The 6,999-nt window shown below is 36.1% G+C and overlaps 1 protein-coding gene across 2 annotated transcripts in view; it reads left to right on the top strand.

Moving 5' to 3' along the window:
- The first annotated feature begins 1,157 nt into the window (after positions 1-1,157).
- Positions 1,158-6,999, top strand: part of LOC119655539 (protein 5NUC-like) — a 30,605-nt gene continuing 24,763 nt past the window's right edge. The window contains exons 1-2 of one of the 2 annotated variants that reach the window (XM_038061454.1): positions 1,158-1,446; positions 1,519-1,602. The gene's annotated coding sequence lies outside the window, so the exon portion shown is untranslated. The remainder of the gene's footprint in view (positions 1,447-1,518; positions 1,603-6,999) is intronic. The other variant, XM_038061453.1, reaches the window with a different exon arrangement.

Raw genomic sequence — 6,999 nt, 5'->3', positions numbered from 1 at the left:
CATTCAGTTTCCGGTTTCCTGATGTGTTCAAGGTTTGCACTTTTTTTGTGGCGAAATGAAAAGATGCAAAGTTTCCAAATTTTTGCTATATACTTATTACCTCTTAAATTATATGTGTAATTTTTTTTATTAAAAAATATGGCACATATTATATGTAAAAAAACACTCAATTGATGCTCATGATTCTGGCTGATTGGTTTATTTCAAATAAAAAAATCGAATTGCATTTTAATCTATTGGCGAATGGCTATCGTGAAAACTAAGTTTTTTTGAAAAATTTAAAAATTCAATTTTTTGCATGCTTTTGAAAATTATAACTCAAAATCGCATGTTTTTTGCTATTTTTTTTTGCGGACAGAAAACAGTTGAATAGTGTTTAAAAATTCTAGTTCCAACGATACCCACATATGTGCTGAATCTTCCATTAAAATTTTATTTAAATCCATTCAATCATTTTCAAAACATGATGGGCACCATTTAAAAAAATCCAGTTTTGAGAAAAACGCGTTTGAATGCATATGCTCCGAATTTCGACCAATTGCTTTGCCAGTATATTCTACCCCTGCTCTAAATTAAATTTATGTAAAATAAAAAAAAACCATTTCTTGAAACCGTCACAAGGGATGAGTAGTTTTCATTTAGATCCTAACTCAGACTAATCACAGTTTTGTTACCATCTTCCAGTTCTTACATGTTGCCTTATTCGGAGCCGAATGGTTTTTGCTTTATTTGTGTGATCGGACCAGCCAGATAGAATGCAAGCCAAGGAACCGTAAAACAAGTTTTTCTTCTTTATTGGCAGATTTTGCCTAGCCGTTCATAAGAAACATCGAAGAGCTCCTAGAAATATATAGTTACCACTTAATAGTTATTTGCATTTGCGTGCACCAGAAAACTTTCAAGTTTCAATGATTTTTGCATTACAAAGCTTTAAGGGATCTGAATCTAAATTCTCTTGCAGTCATTGTGCAAAAAGCGCTCACAAAATGGTGAGGGATGATTCATTACTATAGAGTAAACTCCAAGGTGATAATTAAAAGTAATATATGATGAACAGACTACATTTATAATCCCATTATCAAAAGGCTACACATTTGAATATGTTTACTATCTTTTTGCGTACAGCAGTGTTTGTAGCTTCTTAGCACTTTTCACCAGTGGCGATCACGGAATCGAATGAGATGCTCAGTTATCTTAGGAAAGCGAGATGCGGTGACGCGATTGCAGCTTCTTTTGCGCTCGGGAAAATTCAAAAAGTTTACTAACCGTATCAATTCCGTTACAGTCTTCAAGTTCTGGTGCGCGAGTGTTGTTGGTTAATCTTAAGTTCGCTTTCCATTTTCCAGTCTTTCGATTTTTTCCTTAAAAGGCCGCGTGAATGATCTTTGGGATTTAAAACACAACCTGTGGATGACCTTGCGTTGACGAAAAATCTTTTGTGATTAGGTGGGTTAAGCTACTCTATATATGAGCGTATATCCGAACAATATTGAGTGTACACATGTTATTAACACTTAGCATTGGTGCCAGAACGGTTTACAAATAATACTGATCGTCTTCCAGTCTCAGAATTTCCAGCACAATCAAAACTGTCTCAGAATAGTAAGCATCAACTTTCCATATTTTTTTAAGGATTCGCGTTGTTAGTACAGCTTTCCTTTGGGGAAGCCGCTTCAAAGTCGTTGCAAATTGACTGGGCATTGTTTGATTGTTTGGTTTTTGCATAACAATGCAAACAGACACGGTACAAATGTTTGATAAATAATATCAAAAAGTTACTAATTTTTGTGCGCATGTATTCGTATTCTCTTATGCTATAATAAATTAGCTGTTGTATCTTGCTCTTTGGCAACAACTCAACGAACCCAGTTTTTGCAGTGGCTCAGACGTATTTGAAATACAATACAAAATTAAGTGAGTAGATGTGATCTATAAATTAGGTCTACCTGGAACTAATATTAAAAATAATGAGAAGCAAAAAGGAGCCTTACTACCTTTACCAGAAATACCTCCACTATATCTAAATTTGATGCTGCATAGATATCACATAATACTGAAAAGAAAAAAAAGAACCAAACAATGCTAACTTAATCGCTGGTTATACGCGTATGTACTGCATTTCGCCAGAAGATTCTTATAAAAAATTATCTTGATTAAACTGAAGTTAAAGTTATCTTAGAAATGAGATAACTTTTTTTACACACTTTGTCTCTAGGAAATCACAGTTGTTTCATAATATAATTTGTGCGCATTCGCACGAAAGGCTCTAATAAATCTTATTATCACGGCACAGTTTGTAAATATTTGGAAGATGTAAATCTCGATCCGGAAGTTGCTGAATCAATAGATAAGTAAGCTGGACAAGCAACTGAATGACTTCTGATAATACCCTAGCCAACCATAATAGTAAAAGTGAAACTCGACTTTAATATATATTGACATATATTACATATAACTCCTTGTAGTAATATATAAAAGATTGAATCAATGACTCTACAAACCACCACATACTGCAGCACTAATCTCGTCTCAATACTTTGCCGATGCTAGCTAATTTGTTTTGCGAAAGATGATCTGCTATCAGTTGCCCAAAAACTCTCTTCTACGAACGTATTTTTGGAAGACCAATGTTTTTCTCACTGAGATATGCATGTAAAACTTGACCAGAATTAATAATATGAAAATAGTTAATTTTTGGAATTCCGCAATTTGTTAACGGGGCGACTATTCCAGTTTAACAAGACTAGAGAAGAGGGGAGATTGCATCGCAGTTGCCTTTCTATAATCTCCCCGTCTCCCTTTTACAGTCTAGTCACTACCTACGAAGATAGAGTTGAAAAATCAGTCTTTAACATTGTGCCTCCTTATTATATAAGTGGTTTCGCCGAGACTTCTAACTTCTACGTTACCTGTGAAGAACGCTCGCCATCCCAAACAGAAGAAACTCCTCTCGGAATTGAGGTGAAAATCGTCGACGCAAGGGGAGCAACAATGAAGGAATAGAGAAGAATATATTGTTAATATTAATTGAAATCTTACAGAATTATTTTTTATCAGAATTTGTTGAGTAGAAGCATAGTAGCATATACATCGCCAGACCCTTGTAACACGAACCTTCCTAAACTAGCAGTCTTACCAGCTAGTCCATGCATTGAGGACAGTGGTGAACTGTAGATAACGCAAATTCATACTACAATATAGACGGCGAATTCAAACAGCCAAAACCTTGAAATAAAATAGGCTTGAATGAAATTCTTGATGCAAACATTTTCATATGGACTGCTTCGCGTTCTTACAGAGGAAGCACAACCCTTGCGAAACAATCCCTAAAGAATAGACGTATTAGAATGAACTGATATATTTTCCCCTTACCCTGGTGAGTTGGACAGGACTTTTCATATAAATGAACTTTGGTAGAACAAACTATTGACATGGAGAAACATAACCCAATCTTACACAAAGGCCATTCATCGATAGAGGAATTAGAGGGAAGGGAAAGATTTGAATTGTTAAAAACTAATTGTCTGAGGAAAGTAAAACGAGCACGCCGGGTATCAGCCTGGGGCGGTTCTCAATCTGCGAGTGAAACTTATTGGAGAGTGCTTTCGTTCTAACCTATTACTTATAACTAGAAGTACAACGCTTCAGGTATGAAGGGTTTTGTATATTTCATTTGTAGGTTGCTCAAACTTTTATTTGGAATAAGCTATATGCGTTCAGTAAGTCTCATTATTCACTGCAATGTGATATTGCCATTCTGCATATGTGACAAAGAGCAGTAAATATTTGCGAAAGTGACTTTTTTGCCCTACTATAAGTTTCGGGAATAATAGCTCACCAGCAAATAGTGCAATTATTTTATGATTTTAGAATAGAATCAAAGAGTATTTCTTATAAACTTATATTTTTGACATACGTAGTAATATAGCCTAAATGTCGTATATGGTATCATATTTTTTGCGATTAGATGTCATATGAAGCTAATTCTGCACCTGTGAGGATTTAAGTTTCAACACTTTCACCAAACTTGATTTAAATACAGTTAGGCAAACAGTTAGGAAGACAGGGGAACAGACAATCTAATCTAGTCGAATTATCATAACTGCCGATTAGGTGTCGAAGATCGCTCAGTAAATATATTGGACATGAGATGCCCCATATTACCAAGTCTAAATGTTGGTTTAAAGCAGCGTCCACAATGCCAGTAAGATTGTCTGTAAGCCGCAGAAAGATATTAATATCGAAAAAATACTCCAGATTATGAACCGCGCCTTCACCGTCCAAAAACTCACATAAGAAATTGCAATGGGATATTTATTTGAGAAGAAAAGATTACTTCAAGCACATTTGCGAGGAAGCAGATTCCGACATACGGGGAGGCACATATACATAAGTTAGTAATGCCAATCAATAAATGAAAAGGCCTCTTCTTTCACGTGCCTCAGGTTGTAGCAGTAGATAGTCACGGTAGCCTCAACATCATGACACTCTTTTTCAAATGGAAAGAAGAGCTTCGGAGAAATTACCACAAGTTTTGATTACAACAATTCCCTAATAAGGCCCTTTGCAGTGAAGGCGAAAACATACATATTGACATTTACAATAAATGGAAGTGGCGAAAGCTGGTGCTGATCCCAAAACAGAATAACATTCTAATTTGCCTCCTGAATACAAAATGCAACATTCTCGAGACAATGGCTCATAACCGACTATATCGAATAATTAGTTGCGGGGACTGCTTACCAAAACGGCAGTCTGAATTCCAGAAAGCTCAATCATCTGTTGGCGCAGCAAGAATGATGCACAATGTTCCCAAAAAAGCCCTCGATAAGAGAAATCATCAGTGTCCCTCAACATAAAAAATGCCTTTAACTGTTAAGGCGCTTATCGTTGCAAAAATGCCGAGCTATTTCCTGAGAATCATCATAAGCTACTTCTGGCAGTTCTGGCACCGAAAAATGTGGGGCTATACAGATAAAGGTTAAGACACTTATATTATAATATAAGGATCGCTACTATGGAAAATTATGTAAGATGGTCTCTTATGGTTGCGAGTGCCTATTCAGACCGCTATCGTCGGATTCGTAGATGATGTCTGCGTTGCATCTGGGGAGATGCGAGATGTTGGATAAAAAGCGTATACTACGAGGGTACTAGGTATATCAGGAATGGAAGTTGAAAAACGATTTGTGAAAATTACTTAATATTTGCTGTGTAATCTCCCTTAACTTATTTCAATGATTCTCTAATTTAAGGATCCCATCCTTCTAGGGTTTTCTGCAAAATCTGCAAACTACCCGTTTACCGCATCTCACATATTACCTCTTAAATTGATGAAAACTGATATTCACGTAAGAATTTTTTTAGCTGTGGTAACAGCCAACAGTCAGAGCGAGTTAAATTTGGTGAATAGATTGAATATTGCTACAATTTGTACTTTAATTTCGTGAAAAATAGCTATAAAATTAACAGCTTTATTTTGTTCATCATATTTTCTTAGTTGGGAAATAACTTCATTGATATCATTAACAATGATAGGCCTCTAATTTGGCTTCAGTTTTGTGAGCAGGGACATTGTCTTGATGCAAAATTACTTTTTTCTTCTGCAAACCATGAATTTTCATGTGCAGCAGGTCCAGAAGATTACAGCGTTATTATTTTACTATTTTGAAGGTAATCCACTAACGAAATTCCTATAGCACCCCAAAACCCTGACAATAATAGGTTTTTAGCAGATTTTCGCTCATAAACTTGCTTCGGTGCCGATGATTTGGGTGAATGCCACTCCTTAGTCTCCCGTTTTGATTCAGAATCATTGTAATAGTTCCAAGTCGTATTCGGATGCGTTTTTGCTTCATTATGAAAGAATGCACTCACAACTTTTTGAAATTCAAAATTTTCCCTACGACGTGGCTCACACTGCCCTCTGAGATGCCTGTGGCCCCCGTTAATTCTTTCTGGATCGCTCAAAGACTTTCCAAAACCATATCCTGTGTTTTTCTTATGTTTTCTGAATTTTATGCACTTTTTCGGCGTTCTGCACGTGTATCATTTTTATGCTCGTACAACCTCATTTAGATTCACCTGCCCATATGTATTCCATTGTTTTTGAAAAAGCAGGTTCACCTAACACATTTACCATTTCGGTATAAATCTTCATTGGCCTCAAACCTTTTTCCATAGAAAATGTAATAACTGCACGATGTTTGATGTTCTCCATTGTTGCAAAACTCTACCAGGGTTAAATCGAGAGAATACGGCTTGCATTTTTGATAAAACTGAACCACCATAAGCTTTGTTTTAGCACTATTAATGATTCTAGGCACGAAATTCCGTTTCCTTTGCGAATTTTAGGCAAAATCTTAAAATTCATTATAAAAATTCGCGCTATCGACATGTACTTATCCAATCAATTGCTGTTAACAAATTGATCAACAGATTGTTTCGAAATGGTGCAAGATAATTAGGTATAGTGTTGCCAGTTGTATTTGTAAAATCATTAGTTTGGTTTATTTAAATTACAAATTCCGGATACTTTTTTGACAGAATGCATTTTGAAGAAGGAAGGGAGAACAGTGAGAAGAGCGAGATAAATATTTTGTAGGAAATCATGTAATTCCTACAGAGTCAAAGGGGTATTTTATTGACCTGGTGCTTGATTTTTTTCCATCTTACAATTCAGTCTCGTTTTCATTACAGGTGTGTTACGTTACTATAACTTTCAAAAAAATTTGCTTCTCTATTACCTTATCCTGAGATGTCGTACTCCTTCTCTACTGTTTTGTGCCAAGTGTTCTTGGTGCCACCCACTCGTAGGCCATCTTGGAAGAGTGGGTTCCAACACATGCGCAAGTAATTGTGGTCTCGCCTTAATGTGCTACCTATTTAATGCCGCATCGCGTACGGGTGACCGAACTGTGCACTGACCAAGTTCTTCGGTTACAATAGTATTAGGCCAGCGTACTCAGAAAGCAGTAGCATAGGACAGTCTCAAATTAA

The sequence above is a fragment of the Hermetia illucens genome, chromosome 4, assembly GCF_905115235.1.
Source record: "Hermetia illucens chromosome 4, iHerIll2.2.curated.20191125, whole genome shotgun sequence".
In the NCBI taxonomy this organism is placed as follows: domain Eukaryota; kingdom Metazoa; phylum Arthropoda; class Insecta; order Diptera; family Stratiomyidae; genus Hermetia; species Hermetia illucens.
This window is presented reverse-complemented; position numbering and strand designations above follow the sequence as displayed.